The 26,476-nt window shown below is 38.8% G+C and overlaps 1 long non-coding RNA gene and 1 pseudogene across 1 annotated transcript; one reads left to right on the forward strand and one right to left on the reverse strand.

The window, feature by feature from the left end:
- Positions 1-6,977: 6,977 nt before the first annotated feature.
- Positions 6,978-10,343, reverse strand: LOC131273300 (uncharacterized). The gene is made up of 3 exons (XR_009180488.1): positions 9,997-10,343; positions 9,289-9,415; positions 6,978-7,313 (listed from the first exon to the last, which is right to left on the reverse strand). It is a non-coding gene; the product is annotated as an uncharacterized lncRNA (long non-coding RNA).
- A 12,141-nt stretch (positions 10,344-22,484) lies between these two features.
- On the forward strand, positions 22,485-24,080 carry LOC139436383 (tigger transposable element-derived protein 1-like; annotated as a pseudogene).
- Positions 24,081-26,476: the final 2,396 nt, after the last annotated feature.

Here is a 26,476-nt window from a genome sequence, read left to right on the forward strand (position 1 = left end):
GAGACAGAGATACAGACTGCCTGTTCCAGACTGGAGCAGACAAAGGACAGCCTTGCAAGATACTGTCTTCCCCTGGAGGAAAGGGCAGGTTTGTTTACTCTCCAATATAGTAAAAATAACATCTCCCGCCAGGGAAGAAGTCAGCTGTGGCCTCCTGCCCACTATTAAAGACCCCAGTTCCCTCAGCTGGGAGTTCCTCTCAAGCACCGCAGCCCTCTGTGTGTGCAGGTGCTCTTCACATCACCCTGTGGGAAATGTGGGAACTAGTGCAAATGCTGATACTGGGGTTACTGCTATCGCTGCAGCAATAAAGGCTTTGTCTCTGCCCCAGGAGACTCGTATCTTCTGCCAGCATCCATGAAATGACGGCAGGCTAACTTGTTAGCTTGAATTAGGATAACATTTCAAACCCTTCACAGTTCTTGACACAATGGAAAAAAACAAGGCAGAGAAATGGCATAGCAGTTTTAAAGAGGTAACCAGAGAAGGCCTCACTGAGAAGGAGGAAGACACACTAAATATTTTGATAACAGCGAAGGACCAAGCCATGCGAAACAAACATCGGGGAGAAAGGATTCCAGGCAGAAGCATGGGCAAAAGCCTTGAGTTGGGAGTATTCCAGGAATGTTTGAGGGATTAATAAGGTGGAGAACAGAGGGAGATGAGATCAGAGAGGCAAGAGGGGCAGGAGTGTCCAAGTCACACAGGATTTTGTAAGCCTTTGTACAAGCTTTAGCCTTTACTTTGAGTGAGATGGGAGCTGAAGAGTGACTTTGCTTTAAGGGATCACTTTGGTGGTTGGGTTGATAAGAAACCAAAAAGAGTCAAGGATGACAGTAGGGAAGCCATTGTGATAACCTAGGCCAGATGATAGTGGTGGGTACAGGAGGGCAGCAGCAGAGGTGTTTATTTTGAAGGTACCACCAATTAGATTTGCTGGTGCACTGGATGGAAAACAGTGAGAGATGATTACAAGATGTTTGACTGAGTAAGTGGAAGAATAATGGTTCCATTAACCAAGGAGGGGAAGACTATGAGATGAGCAGGTAAGGGAAATATTAGAAACCCAGTTTTAAACATATTAAGTTTGGGAGATTATTAGGCATGAGATAGAATAACATGTTGTCAGCTGGATATACATGTCTGTTGTTCAGAGAAGTGCTAGCTATAAGATTTTTCTAATAGTATTTTTGAATTTAATAAAATTTTATTGCTTATTCTCCTTAAAAATGCAATACATTTTCATTGAGAAAAATGTGAAAAAGCGTAAAGAAAAATATTACTTGGAATAATTATCTTTCATATTGACTTGCAAATGGTTTCTGTTGCCCCCTTTTGTTTGCCTTTTAGTATAGGAAGGGGAACAAATTTAGACTCTCACTTCCTTCGATAATTTTACAAGTGGTTTAAAGAGTTAAATAGGAAACACAAAACAAAATCATTTTTTAAAAATCTTTTGTGTTATACTTTCAACGTACATCCTTTACTCACTGACTTGTGATGCCTTCTTTATTATATACTAAGCCTGCATCTATACTAGGTTCAGTTTCTGGATCAAGTTTTACAAGCTTTGATGATTCTTGCATTATCAATAACCTGTTTTCATTATTTCAGCTTTACTGTATATTTTAATAAAGTGATAGGTTAAGCTCTCATTCATTGCTTGTATTTTAATTTATTTCCTATTATCTACTGTGGTAGTTCGAGGTTTTTATTGACCACAGAAAAATCATGCCCTTAGAGCTAACCCATTCCTATGGTTATGAAACTATTGTGGGTAGGACTTTTTGATTAAGTTGCTTCAGTAAGGGATGGCCCAGGGTGGGTCTTAATGCTCTTATTAGAGACCTTTATAAAAGGGATGAATACAGAGAAACAGAAAAAAAGCCACAGAAAAAGCACAGAAAAACACAGAAAAAGCCAGAAGAGGGCAGAAGCTTATGGCAACAAAACCTGGAAGAGAAGAGAGAGACCAACAGATGCCACCATGTGCCTTGCCATGTGACAGAGGAGTCCAGGATGGCTGACAGCCGGTCTTTGGGGAAAATGCATCACCTGATGATGCCTTGATCTGGACATTTTTCTCAGCCTCAAAACTTTAAGCCTGCAACACAATAAATTCCTATTTCTGGTATATTGTACTTTTACAGTCTAGTAAACGAAAACATCTATCCTATTTATTATTTCATCTAAACTTCAACATCTTTATCATGCTTCCCAACTCACCAAAAAATGTAGAGAGATTTTTAAAATTGTAATAGCATTAAGCCTATACATTAAAAATTAGCTTGAATTATATTTTAAATGTACTAATATACAGGAAGGTTATTGATTTTTAGATTTACTAATTCCATCCTTTACCCAGTTGTTAGAAAATAATCCTAAATGCACATAAAATATAGTAGTTCCTCAACCCATCCTCACTTACTCCCAGGACTACTCCTCAGGAGCAACTATTTTCAGATTTGCACAGTTTTTCTTTCTTTTTCTGATACATAGTCCTGTATTTTTAATTAACATGCCTATACACAAAATTCTTGACTTATTATTTGAGTTCCTACTATGGTAAAGGCATAAATATTCCCCACATTCTCTGCTTATATGCTCCCTGCACCCACCTACACAGTATAGTTATTTTTCTATGTTTAAAACATTAGTCAATGGTTTTTTTTTTTTTTGTTATTATTAATATATTCACTACTGAGTCATTTATTTTTAAATGATATTTCCTTTCTTTCTTTTTTGTTTTTCTAGTTAATAATTGTGTCATTTGCTTATTTTTTGATGTACTAATTCTTACCTATCATTCCATCAGATCTAATAATCTAGCCAAAATAACACATGCAGAAACTTAAGAAAATAAAACAGAAAAGTTAAAATTTCTCATAATCCTGCTGCCCAGATATAACCACTATTAACATTTTATGTGTACACTCAGTATGATTATTTTCCCAATCATAAATATATGATAATCTATTAATTTTGTTCTTCTCCTGAAGAACTCTCTTAGAGTCCTTGTTGTGTCCTGCTCCAATTTGGACTACTAGCTTTCTAGGTTTACTGTATCTCTCTTATCCTAGGACTTCCCTTCATTGTCTCTCCATTTTCCTGTGTTTGCTCACCAGTTTCCTGGATCCCATATTGTCTTCTTTCTAGTTTTCTATCTCTGTTTTCTGGAACATAACCTCCAGCAGCTTCCTTTATAAATACACAGGAAACAATTATTTTTAATTTCCATATGTCTGAAAATATCTTTATTTTACCCTTACATTGGGCCAATGGTTTAGTTGGGTACAATTTTTTTTTTTTTTGTCAGAATTTTGAAACGCTATTACACTGTACTACCTCACAAGTAATGTTTCAGAGTCCAGTGTCATTCTGATTCTTCCTTCTTTGTCTCTGGTCTTTTTCTTTCTCTATAAGCTTTTAGGACCTTCTCTTTTTTTTGTTTTGTTTTGTTTTGGTTTGGATTTTTTCTTCTTTTTTTTTTTTTTTAAATGTTACTTTCAAAAAATATGAGATCCCCATAAACCCCCCACCCCTCTCACCCTACTCCTCCCACATCAGCAACCTCTTTCATCATTGTGGGACATTCATTGCACTTGGTGAATACATTTTGGAGCACTGCTGTACCACATGGATCATAGTTTACATTGTAGTTTACACTCTCCCCCAGTCCCTCCAGTGGGCCATGGCAGGACATACAATGTCTAGCATCTGTCCCTACAGTACCACCCAGGACAACTTCGAGTCCTGAAAATGCCCCCATATCATATCTCTTCTTCCCTCTCCCTACCCTCAGCAGCTACCATGGCCATTTTCTCCACATCCACTCTACAATTTCTTCCATAACTAATCACAATAGTTCCATAGAAGAATATCAGTAAGTCCACTCTAATCCATTCTCTATTCCTCCAGCCTGTGGACCCGGGGATGGTTATGTGTCCCCGCCACCTCCCCCTCCCATATCAAGATAGATTAGGACCTTCTCTTTATTTCAGATATTCTGAAATTTTATGATGCTGTGACTTGATGTAGGTCTTTTTTCAGTTATTCTGCAGATCACTTGTTGAGCCTTCCAGTCTGGAGCCTCAAGTCCTTCAATTCAGAAAACATTCTTTAATTAGGTGTGAAATAATTTCCTCCCCTCTGCTTGCTCTTTTTCCCTGGAACTCCTTTTAGTCAGATATTGGACTTCTGGGTGGATTATCTAATTTTTTCTTCTTTCTTCTCCTTTTGTTCATGTCTATTTCTTTTTTTCCCTTCTTTCTAGGAAAATTTCTCAAGCGTATTTTCTATTAAATTTTTATTCGACTACATTATCTTTAATTTCACAGAGGTTTTTCTTATCTTTGTTATTTTTCATTGTATCTTCCTGTTTTATAATTCTTTCATATATTCGAAGATGTATAATTTACTTTTTAAAGATCATATAAGAAACATTAATTTTAAAATACTTTTTTGTAACAGATGACTTTATTCAAGTCTCTTACTTGCTCTAATAATTTTGCAGTTGATTTTTCCTGTATTTTCTCGGTAGACGATCTTTTCATCTCAAATAATGGTAATTTCCCATTTCGTCTATTAGCCAGAACTTCTAGTCAATAATTATTAATAGCGGTAGCAACAGTCTTGTCAATTGTTTATTTTGATGGAAATGCTTATGTCATTATTAAGAACAATGTTGGTATTTGAGATGATAGATCTTTTTAAGGAGTTAAAGAATCTTGTTGCATTTTACAATTTATAAGATTAGCAATATGTTTTGCATTTTATCAAAAATCTTTTTGCTCCATATTAGTCAAAGTAGGCTAACTGCTGTAACACACAATCCCCCAAATCTTAGCCACTGAAGAATCTGTTAACATTCATTTAACAATTCAGGGCATATGTTCTTGGGGCAGTCTTCCAAGTCATGACTCAAGGAACCACCACTGCTGTCTTGTGGCTCTGCCACCACTTAGGGCCTCAGATTGTTCTGTAGAATTCTGTGTACCCAGTCGGCAGATGGAGGAAGAGAGAGAGTCAATGACTGCACAGGAAAAAATTTTATGGGCCAGGTCTGGAAGAGGCACAAGCACTTCAAGCTATCTTCCATTTACCAGAACTCAGTTACAAATCCACACCTAATTGCAAGGAAGACTGATAAATGTAGTGTAGGTGTGTGCCTAAAAGAGAGAAGAAGCAGGTTTAATGAGCAATTGGCCCTCAACATTTTGATCTACTGATATCATGTATGAAGTAAATTTCCTTGTATGTCATCTTTGAATTCTATGAATAACACTACTTGATCATGGTGTATCATTTAATTTCCTGCTTGGTTTTATTTATTAGTGACTTATTTAGTATATAAATTTGTACTTATATCATCTATATTCTAAAGACTTTATCAAGCATCAGCATATTTGTCATCAGTAAGCTTGAATTCAAAATGTATTTTTTTTTTTTAAGTAGTTACCAGGGATTGAACCCAGGACCTTGTACATGTAAAGCAGGTGCTCAACCACTGAGCTACACTCACTTGCAAAAAGTATTCATTTGTTTTTGTTTTTTTCTTTGCTATTTATTTTTGTTTTCTGAAGGTATTCATTTTTTTTTAAAGATTTATTTTTATTTATTTCTCTCCCCTTCCCTCCCCCCCCCCCCCCGTTGTCTGTTCCCTGTGTCCATTTGCTGTGTGTTCTTTTTTGTCTGCTTCTGTTGTTGTCAGCGGCACAGGAATCTGTGTCTCTTTCAGTTGCGTTACCTTGCTGCATCAGTTCTTTGTGTGTGCGGCACCATTCCTGGGTAGGCTGCATTTTCTTTCATGCTGGGTGGCGCAAACTTCAAATTATTATCTAGTTCAAAAGGAAAAATAGCAGTTTTTCTTTTTCATGGGACCAGACTCATTAAAAAGAGCCCACTATTTCAGAGGAGGTGATTTAATTTTTTTTATAAGAGTTAGACAGTTATAATTACATAAAATATTTACACTTACAATGACAAGGTTGACACAAGCAATGTGCAGCTAAACCCTGCAGCAGTGAATAAAAACAAGGTAAAGCAGTACTTCACTTTGAAAGTCTTCTACAGACCCCAACAGAACTTTCAGAAAGACCCAGTTATTCATTGGGATACATCACTGCTAGGGCTATTCATGGTTTTGAAGGAGTCTTCTGTAGATTTTCCTGGAAAAACCAGACCTAAAACAGCTTGTAATTCCCACCCATCATCAAAATCACAGTTTTAGTACTTCCGTACTCTGATCTTCTCAGAAATGTACCACTGGCGGGCGTTGCCAGTTATTACTGTTGGAAAGTTTTAACATTGCCAAGGCAGGCACTTGTACTCTCAGGAAATGAAAGATACTATTTTAAATAACCACAAGAAATCCTGCCATTGCTTTTTTGCCTGGAAAGCATAATCCTTAATACCTCACTGCCCATAGCACAAGCCAAAGACATATATTCCAGATGCTAAAGGCTTCAGCAGTGGCCACTGGGACCTGTCATGTGCAGAATCAAACTCCCATTAACTCACAATGGCAAAGTTTCAACAAGAGCAGGGAAGGAAAGTATAAAAGGTTAATCCAAAATGATCAAAAGTCATATAGACCCAAAGCTAGAGGGTAACAGAAAAGTGGCCTGGTGAAGTTCATTGGGAACACTGCTGGAGAGGGGGGCCCAAAAGGGAGCGATGGGAAAAGAACTATGCTAAAATGAAAGCAGTAAATATCAAATAGGAATGAAAATAAATGGAAAAACGATTGCTAATATGAAAAAAATTTTAGTAGCCAAAGGTCAAGTCTAGGTTTTTATTTTTCATCCCTAGAAAAAAGAAGAGAAACCAAGAAGATTTTGAAGAATAAATTTTCTAACTTTCCCTCACAAAAGGAGGAAGGATGGAAGGTGAACCTATTTATTTATTTATTTTTAAAGATTTATTTATTTTATTTAATCCCCCCCACCCCCCGCACCCCCCCCTCCCACCCTCGGTTGTCTGTTCTCTGTGTCTTTTTGCTGCGTCTTGTTTCTTTGCCCGCTTCTGTTGTCGTCAGCGGCAGGGGAAGTGTGGGCGGCGCCATTCCTGGGCAGGCTGCACTTTCTTTCGTGCTGGGCGGCTCTCCTTATGGGTGCACTCCTTGCGCGTGGGGCTCCCCTACGCGGGGGACACCCCTGCGTGGCAGGGCACTCCTTGCGCGCATCAGCACTGGGCATGGGCCAGCTCCACACGGAGCAAGGAGGCCCGGGGTTTGAACCGCGGACCTCCCATGTGGTAGATGGATGCCCTAACCACTGGGCCAAGTCCGTTTCCCCAGGTGAACCTATTTAAGTCTGGAAAGAAACATCTTAGAGAAAGTGTTTTGAAGCAATTATTTTCCAAGCACATACAGTAGTTCATCTTCACGTACACTGAACACTCTAAATATCTCCTACTTATTTGGTTTTACTTAAACTGTTTTAATATAACGAGTGCAAAGAGACTAGTAAACCCTAGTTACCTATGCTTAGAAATATACATTACATTTAAAATATGTTGAGAAGGGAGGAACAAAGAAAAAGAGTTTTTGTGAAATTAAAAGAAAATAAAATATCTTAATATCTTCTCCATCTTATTTTCCAAAGTGCTAAATAAAGTAGGACTGTCTACCTTGTGGGCTTATTTCCTGATTGCCTATGCCAGGATTTAATTAATTCCACTGTCAAGAACTGTACAAATCTGAATATTCAGACTCCAGACTTTAACCAGAAAAAATTCACCAGCCAAGCAAGAGCTGCTCTACTGTTTTTTGGTCCTTCTTAACAGTCAGTCAAGTGACTGCCCCCACCCCTACAAAAACTTTCATAAAACAGAAACCTGCAGAGCCTGTGGACAAAATTGACTGATAAACCCCTTGCTGGCATTTTCAGCTTTTTAACAATCGCCACCTCCATTGCTCAGTCTCCGTGTGAAAAAAAAAATGGCATGCTATGTTTCTAGAGCTGACCTTGTTGGCAGGCAGTGGGAAAATAAAAAGTACAGTAAAACAAAACAGGAGGTCTATGTTTCCTCGACTGACAGTTATCACTGCCTCTTTGTCACTGGTCCTTAGGCTCCTGGCAGAGCTTTCCAACCTTACTCACAGACCCTGAGAGTTTCAAATGTTTTCTTTATGAAAGCAAAGGCCACGAAACAGGAAAGGCCACCATTTCATCCAGTTCCAACCGTCTCTGGTTCCTCACCCCTCCCTCTCTTCTATCCCTACAACCACATTCTCATTTGACAGAAATCACCACATGTTCACTAAGCACGTCCTTGCCTACTTCTTTCTCTTAAGTTCCTTCCGCAGACCCCACTGCCATCTTCACCAGTAAAACCTAGAACTTCTGACCCAATCCCAGTTCAGAAGGCCAGGCTCCTAGGGTGTGATATGGGGGACACAAGGGGAATGAGGCTGTAGTGGGCTAAATTCAGTAAAGCATTCTGGTGTTCTGATTCTCTCTCCCTCCCTCCCCTTCCCTGTACCCACACACATACCATTTCAAGTGCCCCCAGAGGTGGTGCATCACTACAATTTGCTTCTATGTTCCTCAACATCAGGCCAAAGTGAGTCAAGGGTCTGTGTGAAGGTCAGGGTGAGTCTACGGCATTCATGGCTTTCTGTAGAAGGCAGACCCCAGGTCTCTAAACCCCCACCAGTGCATTCACCCATGCTCCTCAGAGCACTGCAGGCTGGCCTGGGCCCTGGAGTTTGGGCTGAAGCCCAGGAGCGCATGGAACTGAGAAGAAAGTTGGCTGTTGGCAGTTGTCTCTGTCCTCATAGCCACAGCAAGGTGTTTGGTCAGCATTCTCAACTTGCTGGGTAGTTCCAAACTTAGGCTGAACTCTGAAGGGAGTAAGTTTCTTGTCTGTGTCTGTCTACTACTAAGCAGCTAAGAGATTAGCTCTTGATTTTAGAATTTGACCTATTCCTTTCCCTTGAGCTCCATTTTTCCCTCTTATTAAGAGAAAAATTATTTCTGACTACCTGACACTTAAACCAAAAATTCCTTATTTTTAACTAAGAAGACAAAATGACCTAGAATTGACCTGGAAGACTATCAGGGCCTCCAGGAGCAATTCTTCTGTCACTGCTAGACCTACCGTTCAACCTCATGAACACGGCCAAGAAGGAAAATCTGTATGTTGTCTTTTGGCAAAGTAACAGGCAAACTCTAGACCTGGAATTCAGTGACTCCCAATAGCTATTTCATTCGTTTCTTTTTGCTTGGTTTTATAGCTTCTGCAGAACTAGAGGCTGATGCCCAAACGGGAGTCTGTTCCTCTTACCAGCAAGGCAGGTGCTGCTATAACTCTTTATCTTCCAGGTTCTGAGGAGTGGCGAGGAGAGGAGGGTAAATCAGCTAGTGCCTGTGCTTCAGGCTGCAGGTGAGGTTCTCATGGGATGGAAGTTGAGCTGTACCAAGGAGTTAAAACAAGGTCAATCATACAAAGAACACAGAGTCTATGGCAACAATACAACCTTGTTTTTTGATATTTTACTAAGATATCTATTGCACATTGCTTTGGATTTGGAATCAGGTCACCTTCCTGATTATAAAGGACTACTAACTAAGGAAAACTGAAGGGTGTACCTGGGCTTTACAGCTGATAAATAGCAAGCCTGTGGCGGCGGGGGGGCGGGGGCGAGGAGAATAAACTTTTGAAATACAACTTAGGAACTATGCAGAACACCTCACATCAACCCTCCATCATGTATACACAGGTAAATAGGTCTGTATTTCAGACTCGTATTTTCCCTTGAGTGAGTTGTTCTAAGCATGTTCCAAACATGGAAGGGTTAGGAGGCAGAGAGCATGAGTACACCCATTTGGTTCTCACAATAAACTGCACTCTCCAGCAGCAGTTTTAACATGAACAAGATAAGATTTTTATCTCATCTAATTCCTGTATTAGTCAGCTAAAAGGGGTGCTTATTCAAAGTACCAGGAATCTGTTGGTGTTTATGAAGGGTATTTATCTGGGGTAAAAGCTTACAGTTACAAGGCCCTAAGGAATCCAACTCAAGGTCAATTCCTCGCCCACATCTGTTGCCACATGTTGAAGCAGGATGGCAAGAGAACGTTCCTGGTCTCTTCCTTCTTCCGCTGAAGGCTCCGTGGGCCCAGCTTCTTCTGATCTCAGCTGTAGGATGGCATAGGACTAGTCTCTCAAGGCTTCTCAGCTGCCCTGGTCCCTTCACAAGGTCAGCTGTAAACCATCAGGCAAATGGTTCATCTCTCTGCTGGGCTCCTGGACAAAAACTGACAATGTTGGGAAGTGGATTTGGCTCAACTGATAGAGCATCCACCTACCACATGGGAGGTCCAGGGTTCAAACCCAGGACCTCCTGACCTGTGTGGTGAGCTGGCCCACGCGCAGCGCTGATGCACACAAGGAGTACCGTGCCATGCAGGAGTGACCCCTACATAGGGGAGCCCCATGCACAAGGAGTGCGCCCCTTAAGGAGAGCTGCCCTGCACGAAAAAAGCACAGTCTGCCCAGAAGCGGTGCTGCACACACAGAGAGCTGGCACAGCAAGATGATTCAACAAAAAGAGACATAGATTCCTGGTGCTGCTGACAAGAATGCAAGCGGACACAGAAGAATACATAGCGAATGGACACAGAGAGCAGACAATGGGGGGGGAGGGGAGAGAAATAAATAAAAAATAAATCTAAAAAAAAAAAGAACACCCAGCAGGGTGAGGAAGTCTATTTCTAAGAAATTAAAAGGGGGTTTCACTCAAACTCTTGTAAACTGTAAATGGGGAATTCCTAAGGCCTCTAGCAAGCACAAACCCAAAGAAGGCTCCCTGGCTTTGGTTCCATGCAGGCTCAGATAAAAGAGGACGCTGCACTTCCCATTTTCCTAGGGCTTATCTGCTTAATAGGAGGGCTAAGCCTGAAGGAGACTACCAGTAAAACATCCAATTTGCAAAGAAAGTGAATAGTGCTTTTTGCTTTGGTTTGTTTGTTTTGATTGACTCCTGACAATTGAGAAAATCTCTGTTATTTCGCTAGCTAGATACAAATTTACTCAGGGAGTAAAACTCAGAGTTAACACTTTAAAATATTCAAAAGTACAATATAAAACAAAAGATTACAAGACAAATAAAGAAACAGGAAATGATGATCCATCCAAAAGAACAAAATAAAATACAGAAAACATAAACAAAGAAGACCAGCCTTTGGACTTACCAGAGACTTTAAAATAATGATCCTTAATGTGCTCAAGGACATAAAGGAAAACCTGGACAAAGAATTAAAGGATATGAGGAAAACAATGAATGAACAATATGGGATTCTCTCCAGAGAAATACAGGAGGGGAAGAATACAATAACTGAAAGGAAAAATTTCTAGGTTCAATAGCATACTGGAGGTGGCAGAAGAAAAAATTAGTGAACTTGAAGACAAGAAAACTGAAAGGATTTGGGCTGAGAAGTAGAAAGGTAAAGGAATAAAAAAGAATGAACAGAGACTAAAAGAACCAAGGGAGATTATCAGTCAGGCCAATAAATACATTATGTCAGTCCCAGAGAAGAAGAACAAGAGAAAGGGGCAGAAGGAATACTCAAAGAAATAATGGCAGAAAACTTCCCCAAATTAACAAAAGACATGAATATGCACATCCAAGTAACCTAGTGAACCCCAAACAGGTTAAACTCAAAGAGGATCAAGCCCAGACACATAGTAATCAAATTGTCAATGTCAATGAGTTCTGACTGCTGCAAGAGAAAAAGCAAAGTGTTATGCACTAGGTAATTCCAATAAAGTTAAGTGTCAATTTCTTGTCAGAAACCATGGAGGCAAGAAGGCAGTGTTTTAAAATATTTAAAGTCCTGAAAGAAAACAATTTTCAACCAAGAATTTTATATCCAAAGAGGCTTTTTTCAAAAGTAAGGGAGATTTTAAGACACTCCCAGGAAAACAAAAGCTGAGGGAGTCTGCCATCAATACACCTGCCTATAAGCAATGCTAAAGTCTCCCAAGTGCAACTGCAAAGACCAACAAAGAAGGATTTTCCAACAATGAGTCCTTGATACTGATGACTATGCTTATGAGAGTCTGTGTGCCTGAAATATGAACTAGGCCTAGAGCTGCAGGGTGCCTAAGAGTTACCTCCTGAGAACCTCCATGTTGCTCAAATGTGTCCACTCTCTCAGACAAACTCAGCATGTAATTGCATTACATTCCCCCCAGTGTGGGACATGACTCCCAGGGATGAGCCTCCCTGGTGTCCAGGGATTACTACCAAGCACCAGCTGATAATGTAAATAGAAAAAAACCTTGAATAAAAGGGTCAACTAAGACAAGCAGAATATCTCAGCCCACATGTAGGATCATGTGTTAAAAACTGCATTTTGACCTTGAATAAAAGGGGGAAATGGCAAAGACAAATGAATTTATATGGCTAAGAGTCTTCAAAAAAAAAAGTCAGGAGGTCATCAGAGGGGTCACGCTTACACATTCCTCAGGAGGATCCCAGAAACAGCCAAAGTGAATACAACCCCAGGTACTGGTTCTCCTGAGGGCTACAGAGATCCACAGGGTATATGGTCATGGCAGATAGCTCTGGAGCTCAGTACCATCTCAGGGGGCCCTACTTTGGAATTTGTGTCCCTGAGTGTGATGGAGTTGTACTCAAATGTAACCTTTCTACACATGCCTCTTCTGTCACTTTTATTTTTGTTTTGTTTCATTTTATTTCTTCTGTCACTTTTAATGAACCTTTAGTTGGTGTTAGCATTGGTGTATACTCAGGAGACTTGAATCTCTGGACTGTCCATGTGCCAGCTGGGCCCTGTGCCTCAGCAGAGTTGCAACTCCTACTCTATGGTTCATTGGACTTATGCAGGTCAGCTAACAGGGAGGTGAAGATGGTCAATCACCACACCAGGGAACTGAGAGTACCTACAACTGCATGCAGGAGAATTGCATCCATCATCCATGTGGAATCTAAGCCCCCTCTCAATATAGAGGTGGAGTGGACATCACGATCCCAGGGCCCAGAGAATGGAGGAAATAAATATGGATTAGAGTGGACTTAGTGATATTCTCCTATGAAACTTTTGTGACTACTAATAAAAGAAATTGTATCATTGATGGGGAGAAAGTGGCCACAGTGGTTGCTGAGGGCAGGGAGTGGGAAGAAGAGATGTGATGAGGGGGCATTTTTGGGACTTTGGAATTGTCCTAAATGATATTGCAGGGTCTGATGCTGGACATTATATATCCTGCCATAACCCACTGAATGTACTGGGGGAGAGTGTGAACTACAGAGTAAACTATTATCCACGTGATGCAGCAGTACTCCAAAATGTGTTCACCGAGTGCTATGAGTGTGCCACAATGATGGGGGAAGTTGTTGGTATGGGAGGAGTGGGGTAGAGGGATTGGGGTATACAGGAACCTCTTATGCTTTTTATAATGTAACCTTTTCTGTGATGTATTTATCTTCAAAAAAATACAATTTACAAAAATGATGGAGGTGGCAGAGTGGGGTGTGGGTTATATGGGAACCTCATGTTTTTTTAATGTAATGTTCTATGTGATCTATTAATTTTAATTTTAAAAGTTATTAAAAGTTTTTGAAAAATTTAAAAAAGCAATGCTAAAGGGAATTCTTCAGACAGAAAGGGAAAACACTAGACAGTAGATCAAAGCAGCATAAAGAAATAAAAACTTACAGTAAAAGTATAATCACATGGCTAATTATAAAAGCTAATATTAATGTATTGTTATGTAACTCCTCTTTTTCTAAAAGGTGCTAAAAAGCAAATGCATAAAAAGTATGATAAATTGATGGCCTTGGATATACAAGGTACAAAGATATAATTTTTAACAAGTGAAAAAAAAGGTACGGAGATAGGGTAGAGGAACAGAGTATGGGTGTGCTATTGAAGATAAGTTGGTATCAAATCAAATCTGATTTTTATAGATTTACGATATTGAATTGTAAACTCATGGTAACCACAAAGAAAATATATGAAAAATATATTTAGAAAGAAATGAGAAGGATCTGAAAGTGATATAATACAAAAAACCAAATGAAAATGGAAGTAAGCATTAATGGAAGATTTAAGGATTAAAAACGTTTTAAGACTTAGCAATACAAAATAACAAAATGGCAAAAGAAAATCCTGCATTATCATAGTTTATTCTAAAGATAAATAGATTAAACTCTCCACACAAAAGGCAGAGATTGGCAAAATGGACCCAACTACATGCTGCTTACAAAGACTCATCTTTAAATTCAAAGATATAAGTAGGCTGAAAGTGAAAGGATGAAAAAATATATACCATGCAAGTAGTAATAAAAAGAGAACTGGGTTAGCTATATTGATATCAGAGAAAATAGACTTTAATCAAAAACTGTTATGAGATTCAAAGAGGGTCACTTTATATTGACAAAGGGGTCAATTCAATAAGAAAGAATTCTAAATATATATTCATCTAAGGGTCCCAAAATATGATGCAAATATTGACAGATTTGAAGGGAGAAATAGACAGATCTACATGAATCATAGATGATTTCAATATCCTACTTTCAATAATGGATAGAACATATAGACAGAAGATCAATAAAGAAATAGAAGACTTGAACAATACTTTAAACCAGTTAGACCTAACAGATGTATATAGAACACTTCATCCAACAACAGAATATGCATTCTTCTCAAGGGTATATAGACCATTATCTAGGAAGGACCATATGTTAGATCACAAAACAAGTCTCAATAAGTTAAAAAATACTGAAATCACACAATATATCTTCTCTGATCTCAATGGAATGAAGCTAGAAATCAATAACAGAGGGAAAAACAAATATGTGAAAATTAAACAACTTATTCTTAAACAATGAATGGGTCAAAGAAGAAATTACAAGGGAAATCAGGATATGTCTTTAGGCAAATGAAAATGAAAACAGCACACCAAAATTTATGGGATGCAGTAAAGGGAGTGCTGAAAGGGAAATCTAAAGCTCTAATACTTACATTAAAAAGAATAAAAGGGAAGCAGATGTGGTTCAACTAACAGAGTGTTCACCTACCATATAAGAGGTTTAGGATTTGAACCCAGGGCCTCCTGGCCTGTGTGGTGAGCTGGTCCACGCACACTGCTGCCGTGTGCAGGGAGTTCCATGCCACACAGGAATGCCCTGTGTTGGAGTATACCACGCATGAGGAGTGTGCCCCACAAGGAGAGCCCCTCCACATGAAAAAAGCACAGCCCACCCAGGAGTGGCTCCACGCACAAGAAGAACTGATGCAGCAAGATGGCACAACAAAAAGAGACACAGATTCCCAGTGCTGCCTGACAAGAATGCAAGCAGACACAGAAGAACACACAGCAAATGGACAGAGAACAGACTTTGGGGGGGGGGGGGGGTAGAGGGAGCTGAGAGGAGAGAAATAAAAATAAATCTTAAAAAAAAAAAGAAGGCTGGCTTGCTTTGTTAGCTGATTTATGAAAAAAAAACAAGAAAAAAGAAAAATCTCAAACCAGACTTTACTTAAAAACTAGAGGATCTAGAAAAAGAAGAGCAAATTAAACCCAAAGTGAGCAGAAGGAAGGAAATAAAGATTAGAGCTAAGATAAAGGAGATAGAGAATAAAAACAAAACAGATAGAACCAAATAAAAACAAATTTTTGTTCTTTGAAAAGATTGATAAAATCAACAAAACTTTATGTAGACTGACAAACCAAAAAAGAGATAATACAAATAACTTAAAATCAGAAATGAAAAGAGGGACTTAACTGTTGACCCACAGAAATAAAAAGGACTATAAGAGGACACTATGAACAACTGTATGCCAACAAATTGAACAACCTAGATGAAATATGAAATGGAAAAATTCCTACAAATACATAAATTACCTATACTGAATCAAGATGATCTCAACAAAACAATAACTAGTAACATGGTTGAATCAGTCATCAAAAACCTCCCAAAAAAACCTCCTAAGAGGAAACGGACTTTGGCCCAGTGGTTAGGGCGTCCGTCTACCACATGGGAGGTCCGCAGTTCAAGCCCCGGGCCTCCTTGACCCGTGTGGAGCTGGCCCATGAGCAGTGCTGATGCGCGCAAGGAGTGCTGTGCCACACAGGGGTGTCCCCCGCGTAGGGGAGCCCCACGCGCAAGGAGTGCGCCCATAAGGAGAGCCGCCCAGCGCGAAGGAGGGAGCAGCCTGCCGAGGAATGGCGAGGAATGGCGCCGCCCACACTTCCCGTGCCGCTGACGACAACAGAAGCGGACAAAGAAACAAGATGCAGCAAAAAGACACAGAAAACAGACAACCGGGGGAGGGGAGGGGAATTAAATAAATAAAAATAAATCTTTAAAAAAAAAAAAAACCTCCTAAGAAAGAAAAGTCCAGGACCAGATGGCTTTCCTGGTGAATTTTACCAAACATTCAAGAATTAACAAATATTCTGCTCAAAGTCTTCCAAAAAATTGAAGAGGAAGGAACTCTTCCTAACTCATTCTATGAGATGAACATCACCCTCATATCAAAGCCACAAGGAAAGAAAACTAGACCAATATTTCTTATGAATACACATGTGAAAATACTCAACAAAATACTAGCAAACTGAATCCAACAGCACATCAAAAGCATTAACCATTGTGATCAAGTGGGATTCATTCCAGTTATGCAAGGGTGGTTTAACATAAGAAAATTGTAAGTGTACAACACCACATTAGCATTACAAACGAAAGAAACCACATAATCATCTCAGGTGATGCAGAAGAGACCCTGGACAGTATCCAGCACCCCTTCTTTATTAAAACACTTAGAAAACTAGGAATAGATAACCTCCCTCAACATGATGAAGGAGGGCATCTATGAAAAAAAACACAGCTAACATCATAGTCAATGGTGAAAGACTGAAAGCTTTCAGGAACAAGACAAAGATGTCCACTGTCACCACTGTTATTCAACACAGTACTCAAAGTTTCAGCTAGACCAATTAAGCAAAAGCCAAAAGAAAAATAAAAGGGGGGGGGCATCCAAATTGGAAAAGAAGAAGTAAAACTTCCTTTATATGCAGAGAACATGATCCTATTTGCAGAAAATCCAGAAAAATCCACAAAGCTACTGGTACTAATGAATGAATTAAGCAAAGTGGTACAATATAAGATCAACATGCAAAAAAATCAGTAATTTCTACACACTAATAATGAGCAATCTGAAAAAGAAATCAAGAAAAACTTCCTTTTACAAAAACAACTAAAAGAATGAAATATCTAGGAATAAATCTAACCAAGGATATGAAGGACTTCTATGCAGAAAACTACAAGACATTGCTAAAAGAAATTAAAAAACGACTGAAATCAATGGAAGGACATTCTGCATTCATGGATTGGAAAACTAAATATTTTCAAGATGCCAATTCTATCCAAAGGGATTTACAGATTCAACCCAATCTCAATAAAAATTCCAACAACCTTCCTTGCAGAAATGGAAAAGCTAATCATCAAATTTATCTGGAAGGATAAGGAGCCCAGAATAGTCCAAGTTATGCTAGAAAAGAGGAATAAAATCAGAGTCACACTTCTCACTTTAAAAGTTATTACAAAATCACAGTAATTGAAACAGCATGGTACTAGCACAAGGACAGACATATAGATCATGGAATCCAACTGAGAGTTTAGCCATAAACGCTAAGGTTTATCTCTAACTGATTTTTTGACAAGGGTGCCAAGATCAAAAGAATACTCTTCAATAAACGGTGCTAGGAAAACTGGATATACATGTGCAAAAGAATGAAGGTAGACTACTACCTAATATCATATATACATTTTAATGCAAAATGGATCTTAGACCAAAATATGAGTCAGAACTATAAAATTCTAGAAGGAAATTTAGGAAGAATCTTCAGGACCTTGTCTAGGCAATAGTTTTTTAGACATTACACCCAAAGCACAAGCAATAAAATAAAAAATAGATAAATGGGACCTCATCAAAATTAAAAACTTTTATGTAAGGGACTTTATCATGAAAGTAAAAAGAGAACCTGCTCAATGGGAGAAAATATTTGGAAACCACATTTCTGAAAAGGGTTTAAGATCCAGAATATATAAAGAAATCCTACAACTCAACAATAAAAAGACAAACCCATTTAAAAAATGGGAAAAAACTTGAATAGACATTTCTCCAAAGAAGATATACAAATGGCCAAAAAGCACATGAAACAATGCCCAACATCTCTATTAGGAAAATGCAAAGCAAAACTGCAGTGAAGTACTATTTCACCCCCACAAGAATGGCTTCCATTCAAAAAGTAGAAAATTACAAACGTTGGAGAAATAGAAACACTCATTCATAGTTGATGGGATTGTAAAATAGTGCAGCTGCTGTAGAAGACAGTTTGATGGTTCCTCAGAAAGTCAAGTATAGAATTACCATATGACCTGGCAATCTCACTTCTAGGTTATATACCAAAAGATTTGAAAGCAGGGACTTGAGCAGATATCTGGACCCTGATGTTCATAGTGTCATTATTCACAATCACCAAAAGATAGAAGCAACCCAGTGTCCAACCAATGAATGGATAAATATAATGTAAATTATACATACAACAGATTATTATTCAGCCATAAAAAGGAATGAAGTCCTGATATATGTGACGACATGAATAAAACTTGAAGACATCATGTTGAGTGAAATAAGCCAGAAACTAAAGGACAAATATTGTATGACCTCACTGATATGAAATAATTAGAATATGCAAACTCATAGAGTCAGAATCTAGAATATAGGTTACCAGGGGTGATGGTGGGGGTAGGTAATGGGAAGTTAATGCTTAAATTGTGCAGAGTTTCTATTTGGGTTGGTCACAAAGTTTTGGTAGTAGATGGTGGTAATGGTAGCACAACATTTTAAACTTACTTAGCAGAACTGATTTATATACTGAATGGGGATAAAAGGAAAATTTTTGGTTACATACGTTACTAGAATAAAAGTTTAAAACAACCATAACTGTGCAACGTAAACAGTGAACCATGTTGTGAACAATGAACTAGAGCTAATCCCATTATAAGACTGTTCTTTCATGAATTGCAACAAATGTACCACACTAATGGAAGGTGTTAATGATAGGGCAGTAAATGAGAACTCCACATTTTATGGATGATTTTTCTGTAAACCTACAACTTCTGTAATTTAAGAAAAAAGTTTATGTCTGGAATCTAAGAGGTTTACCTCTTGGAATAGTCTTGGTCATTGGAAAAAACTGAGGAAACCCAAAAGAACAGGATCATCTAATCAGGAAAAACCTGAACCAGATGAAGTACTAGAAGAAGATGAGGGGAACGTGGAACAGGTGACTGAAGAAGGCAGCTATGATTATAAGCTTAGGCCTCATAATTGTCACTCCTGCCCCTTTTTCCCTCCCACTATTTATGTGAAAAACATTGGTTGTAGCTAATGTCGGGTTTTTTGGTTTGTTTGTTTGGTTTTTTTGAGGTACTGGGGACAGGGGATTAAACCTGGGACCTTGTAGGTGGGAAGCCAGGGCTTGACCACTGAGCCACATCGGCTTCCCTGAGCGGGTTTTTTCATTTGTCTTTTTTTTTTTTTTCTGCTTGTTATTCATTTTTGTTTTTTCAGGAAGCACCAGGAACTGAACCCGGGACTTACTGGGTTGGAGGTGGGAGCTCAACTTTTTGAGTCACATCTACTCCCAGTTGAAGCTAATGTTTTATGTTTTAGGGTTTTGCTATGTAGGCATTGCCCTACAATGATATATTAATAGTATCGAATAAAACTTTGTGTGTCCCCCATGTTTTTCTTCTGGACCAAATGTGGATGCTAGGAGATGGAAGGGGTGGGGCTGGGATAAATAACTTGTTCCTTCAGATCCACTCACTGACCTTACCCATCCTGGCCTGGGTTCCAGAAGGCCAATCTTTATGAACTGCTTCACTGGGTCTTGCTTTCTGGTTTCTGCTAGAGTTCAGTCAATCAGAAGCACTGTCAGGGGATTGGAGGGTGGGAAGAGACAGGTCATAATACTTATCCCCACCCCCTCCCCAGCTCCCTCTATGCCAAGCTAGGGCTTGCCAGTGCCTGCATTCCTCTATTGAGTGGCTGTCTCCAACAGCTACAGTTAAACTACACCTACAGCTGATGTCTCTGTGCTCCAGTGACAACTCTCTTCTCTGCCCTTTCAGACACAGGGGTGGTAAGAACTCTCCACCCTTGCCAGCCCTGGAGGGCTTCACTCTCCTTTGTTAGTCTGTCTACCCTGCCCACACATCTGTTTAATGAAATAATATCTTCATTAAACACTCATGAGCCTGTTTGACTGTTCCACCTCATTCTTGTCTGTTCCTGACTGATACAGAAAATATTAATAAATTAATATAATTCACATGTTAATAGGAAAAAAGAAAAACTATGTGTTCATATGTGATCATCTCAAAAGATGTCAAAAAAGTGCTGAATAAAATTCATCCATTCTTGATTTTAAACCCCTTCAGAAACCAGTAATAAATCCTTTCTTAATATCAAAACAATAATGTAGCATTCTGGTTAAATTCAAGAACAAGATGAAGGTAATTCCTTTGACAGCTTTTCTCAGGTTGCTCTGAAAGGATTCACCAATGTAATGAAAAGAAAGAGGCAAATTATTTATTTGTTTATTATGATTGTATCCTTAGAAAACCCCAAAGAATGATTTGGAAACTACTAGGACTAATAAGAGTATTCAGTAAGGTGGCCAGTTGCAAAAATTAGTATACAAAACCTTCTTAAATATCAACTATAACTCACTAGAAAGTACAATGGAAAAAAATTCCATTCAATAATATAATAAATTCCATAAGAACTATGAAGAAAACATCAGAATTTTTCTGAGGACATAAAGACTTTTATAAATGGAGTAAAATACCTTATTCTTAAATTAAAAAGATAATGCATGCAACATGTTTTGTAAAGAAGTCTACTCTTTATAAGCAAATCATAATGGCAATTTTCAAAGGATTTGGATTACTTTCATCTAAAAGAAAAGTAGTTACTTTTAAGTATTTTTTGTATCAAGTAACTCTTGTTGTACTGCTCCCAACACATTGCATCAATCAATGACATTCATTCCTAAGGGTTACATCGGATGCAGCCAAGAGCAAAAGTGTCAAGGAATCAAGTGATGAATGTGTCTTGGCTCCCCACCCAACCCATAGAGCCAGATAAGTTGCTAGGAGGAAAGGATCTGGGGTGAGGGTAGAATCCCCAAAACCTGAACTGACTTATAGCTTTCAGACTGGGAAGATTTCAAGACCTTTAGAGAAGCTCAATCTCCAAATTGGCACTGCTGATTCAGCAAGCAGTCCTAACGGTTGAGCAAGGGGACAAGACAGAGAGACGGCTGGAAGTAGCCACCTCACCCATCATGGAACAGATACAGAAATATCCAAGTGCTCCTTGTAATAACAATAGGTGATACATGTCAGGCCCTGTTCTAGGTGCTGAGGATGCAATGGGGAATGAGGAGAAGGGCCCCGCTTTCACAGAACTTATATTCCAGGAGGTGTCAGACAGTAAACAAGTAACTGAATAAACAAACAAGATAAATTCAGACAGAGATTAGTGTTATATAAGAATATTACTCAGTGTTATTAACTGAAGCAACATCTATAACAGAAACCTAAAAATGCCTTCAAGTATGGCACTGGTTATGGAATCTATTCAATAGAAAACTATGGAAACATTTTAATAAAGGAAAAGAAGGAACTAAATCAGGGGTTCTTAGCCTTTTTTGTTTCACAGACCCCTTTGTTAGTCAGGTGAAAACCATGGACCCCTTACTAAGTCCGTACTATACTGTATTGTTTAATAAATATACCACACCTGAACCAACATGTCCCAACAAGAATAATATTTTTTTAAATTTCAATTCATGCTCATGGACCCTTTGTTAAGAGTTCCTGAACTAAGTATAATGTTCATAGGGAAAGTTGTCTAGGATGTATTATAAGTGGGGGAAAAAAAGCAGGTTATAGCATAATACATATGGGACCCTATTTAGCTTATACAGGCAAACCTCATTTTATTGTGCTTCACTTTATTGTGCTTCACAGATTTTTTTTTAAACAAATTTAAGTTTCATGACAATCCTGCATTGAGTAAAAAAGGTCTGTCACCGCCATTTTTGCAAAAGCATGTGCTCAAATCATATCACACTCTGATAATTCTTACAATATTTCAACTTTTTCATTATTGCTATATACATTATAGTGATATCTGATCAGTGATCTCTGACATTACTAATGTAATTGTTGGGGTGCCATGAACTATGCTGTGCCCATGTAAGATGGCAAACTTAATAAATGTTGTGTGCTCTGACTGCTTCATCAACCAGCTCTTCCCCTGTCTCTCTCCCTCTTTTGGGCCTTCTTATTCCCAGAGAGACAACAATATTGAAAGTAGGCCAATTAATAACTCTACAATGGCTGTTATGTGTTCAAGTAAAAGAAGAGTCACATGTCTCTAACTTTAAATCAACAGCTAGAAATGATTAAGGTTAGTGAGAAAGACATGTCAAAGCTGAGACTGGCCAAAAGCTAGGCCTCTTGTGCCAAAGTGTTAGCTAAGTTGTGAATGCAAGGGAAAAGTTCTTAAAGGAAATTGAAAGTGCTACTCCAGTGAACACACAAATGATAGGAAAGCAAAACAGCCTGATTGCTGATATATAGTGGTCTAGATAGAAGATCAAATCAGTCACAGCATTCCTTTAAGCCAAGGCCTAATTCAGAGCAAGGCCCTAACTCTCTTCAATTCTATGAAGGCTGAGAGAGGAGAGGAAGCTACAGAAGAAAATTTTGAAGCTTGGAGAGGTTTTTACCAAGGTTTGAGGAAAGAAGCCATCTCCGTACCATAAAAGTGCAAGGTGAAGCTGCAAGTGCTGATGCAGAAGCTGCCGTAAGGTATCCAGAAGATCCAGCTAAGATAATTGATGAAGGTGGCCACATTAAACAACAGATTTTCAATGTAGATGAAACAGCCTCATATTGGAAGAAGATGCTATCTAGGGCTTTCATTGCTAGAAAGGAAATGTCAATGCCTAGCTTCAAAGGACAGGCTGACTCTTGCTAAGGGGTGAACAGAGCTGGTGACTTTAAGTTGAAGCCAATGCTATTTACCATTCTGAAGATCCTAGAGCCTGTAAGAATTATCTTAAATCTACTCTGACTAGGCTGTTTAAATGGAGAAACAAAATCTGGATAACAACACATCTGTTTATAACATGGTTAACTGAATATTTTAAACCCACTGTTGAGAACTACTGCTCAGAAAAAAAGATTCCTTTCAAAATATTACTGCTCATTTATAATGCACCTCATCACCCAAGAGCTCTGATGGAGATGCACAAGTTGAGGGTTGTCTTCATGCCTGCTAGCACAATATCCATTCTGTAGCCCATGGATCAAGGAGTCATTTTGACTTGCAATCTTAGTATTTAAGAAATACATTCTGTAAGGCTATGGGTGCCATAGACAGTGATTCCTCTGGTGGATCTGAGCAAAGTAAATTGAAAACCTTCTGGACAGGATTCACTAATCTAGATATCATTAAGAGCATTCATGATTCATGGGAAGAGGTCAAAATATTAACATTAACAGGAGTCACCCTCATGGATGACTTAAGGTGCTTAAATTTCAGTGGAGGAAGTAACTGCAGAGGTGTTAGAAACAACAAAAGAACTAGAATTAGAAGCAGAGCCTGAAGCTATGACTGAATGGCCACAATCTCATGATAAAATGTGAATGGATGAGGAGATGCTTCTTATGGGTGAGCAAAGGAAGTGGTTCTTAAGATGGAAAAAAAACGATGGAATCTACTCCTGGTGAAGATGCCGTGAACGTTGTTGAAATGACAACAAAGGATTTAGATTATTACATCAATTTAGTTGATAAAGAAGTAGCAGGTTTGAGAGGATTGACTTCAATTATGAAAGAAGTTCTACTATGGGTAAAATTCTATCAAACAGTATCGCATACTAGAGAAATCTTTTGGGAAAGGAAGGGTCAATCCAAGCTGCAATCTTCATTGTTGTCTTATTTTAAGAAATTGTCATAGCCACTCTGAGGCAGGTTAGTAGAGGGAATGAGGAAAGGTAGCTGGGAACTGGCAGAAAACATGGCCATGAAACCCTACCCAGAAATCCCCTGTTATTAAGAACAAAGCCGGAAAAACCCTGCTGAAACCCTGGCCACAAGGTTGCATTTGGAACTCTTTCCAGGGTCAAGGAGAGGCCTTGGATAACTCCAAACAAGCCTCCCACATTGGGCCCCTGAGAGCTAATAGGCAGCTAATCAGAGCAGCAAACAACTGGGGTCCCTTCCCAACACTAGGAAAGGGAAGGAGGAAAAAGACCTTAAAAAGGTCTAACCTGGAGTCCCACATGCACATCTTACCCTGCAGCATGCCTGCACCCATGTCTGGGGTTGCATTCTGTTTTTCTTTTCTTGTTTCTTAATAAACTCTTTACTCCCTTGCCTACCCTATGGCGTGTCCTTAAATTCTTTTATGCAACATTGCCAAGAACTTAGAAGCCCAGAATCCAGAGCATTCCACTAACAGTCCCAGCATTCAGCAACCACCACCTGATCTATTAGCAGCCATCAACACTGAGGTAACACCCTCCACAGCAAAAAGATTACAACTCACTGAAGGCTCAGATGATGGTTAGCATATTTTAGCAATAAAATATTTTTAATTAAAGTATATACATTGTTTTGACATAATGCTACAGCACGTTTAGACTACAGCATAGTATAAACATAACTTATATGCACTGGAAAACCAAAAAAATCTGTGTGACTACTTAATTTCAATATTTGCTTTATTGCAGTGGTCTGGAACTAAACCTGCAAGATCTCTGAGGTATGCCTATATTCAAGTATTACCTCGTATATGTATGTGTGCATATGTATATAATTCTAGACAATCTACCTATCTATGGAGAATAATTATTTCAGAGGAGTGAGATTATGGTGGTGGTTAGTAGCAGGAAAAACTTTCACCTTCTGCTCTATATATTTCTATACTGGTGGAGTTTTTCAAGATGAGTTCATGTATTCCCCATTTCAGCCCCTGAAATGGAAAAAAAAAGCCACAACATGGAAAGAAAGAACAAACTGTTTTGCAAACTTCTATTACTTGTTCAACATTTAATGTAAATCAGTGCCCATTGCAGTTCAAGATACACATTAGTAGAAAGATGAGCAGTTTTACGGATTTCATTATCTTCACCCTTATTCTAGAATTTCCAAAATTCTTACCCATTAGTGAACATTTCCTTTTTTTTCAACTTGTAAAAGACACAATATGCATATTCTTGGAACTTGACATGTAAAATTTCATTCATATTACATTAATATACAATAATATAAAAATATATAGCTTATGTCCTACTGTGAATTTGTTTGGAACTTAATTTTGGTCAGTGATCTGTATCTCTGGATAGAGATTTTAGAAATATTCTACGGGAGGTGATTTAGTCCTATACTGAATTCGAAGTTAAATATTTCAAGATGGCTTTGGACAGCTAAGCCTGACTGCTGGTATGCAGACATGAGCAAATCACTAAGAAAAACAATTAAAATCCTTAGTTTGGATATGTGGCTTGGAAACCAGCATATCTGTTGAAGATATTAACAATGAGTCATAACCACATGAGTTAAATATACTGAGGAATTAAATGTTTAGCTCATAGCTCTGGGTCTCCTGAGGTCTGAGATTACTACAACTTGAACAGAAAATTGGGATTGAAGTTAGCATATTGAATTGGACTTCAAACTTTTAGGCCAAGAGCTTACTAATAATGCACCTTTGGGGCTCAGACAGGAGGGGAACCATCCTGTCTCCATTTGCCTTCTGTTTTCTAGGACTCTGTCCATCAGGAGGGGAGAAATACCTTCACAGCAGCCCATGGAGTGACTTAGATTCTTGCTTCTCATGCAAAAGCCAAGAATCTCAGAACAAAAGGAATCCTGGTGATGAAGTTATAAGGAATAGGAAATAGGAATCATCATTTCAGGGAATTCCCAGGAGCCCCCAGGGCAATCCAGCTCATATCTGGGCCTCCTCCACCCAGTGGAAGCAGCAAGGGGGTAGTGCTTACCGGCACACTGTCATCTTCTCACCATTTTCCTAGCTTTTGGAGGTCATCTCTCTGCAGTAGCAGCAGTCCAGAGATCCATGCCCTGGGGCTCTTTCTTACTCTCCTCGGATCAAATCCTGCTCTCTGGAAAGGTAATACACTCACTCATCCTAAAGTATGAATGGCTGATAGGGTATAATCTTCTCAGATGAATGGATAAACAAATATGGAATATTGCTCAATGATAAAAAGAAAAACTACGGATACATGTAAAGGTGAATCTCAAAAACACTATGCTGAGCAAAGGAAGCCAGACACAGAGGAGTGCACAAAGACTACATAGTTTGGAGGTGGGCGAGTGATGGGCTAG

Source organism: Dasypus novemcinctus, chromosome 14 (genome assembly GCF_030445035.2).
Source record: "Dasypus novemcinctus isolate mDasNov1 chromosome 14, mDasNov1.1.hap2, whole genome shotgun sequence".
NCBI classification, from domain to species: Eukaryota; Metazoa; Chordata; class Mammalia; order Cingulata; family Dasypodidae; genus Dasypus; species Dasypus novemcinctus.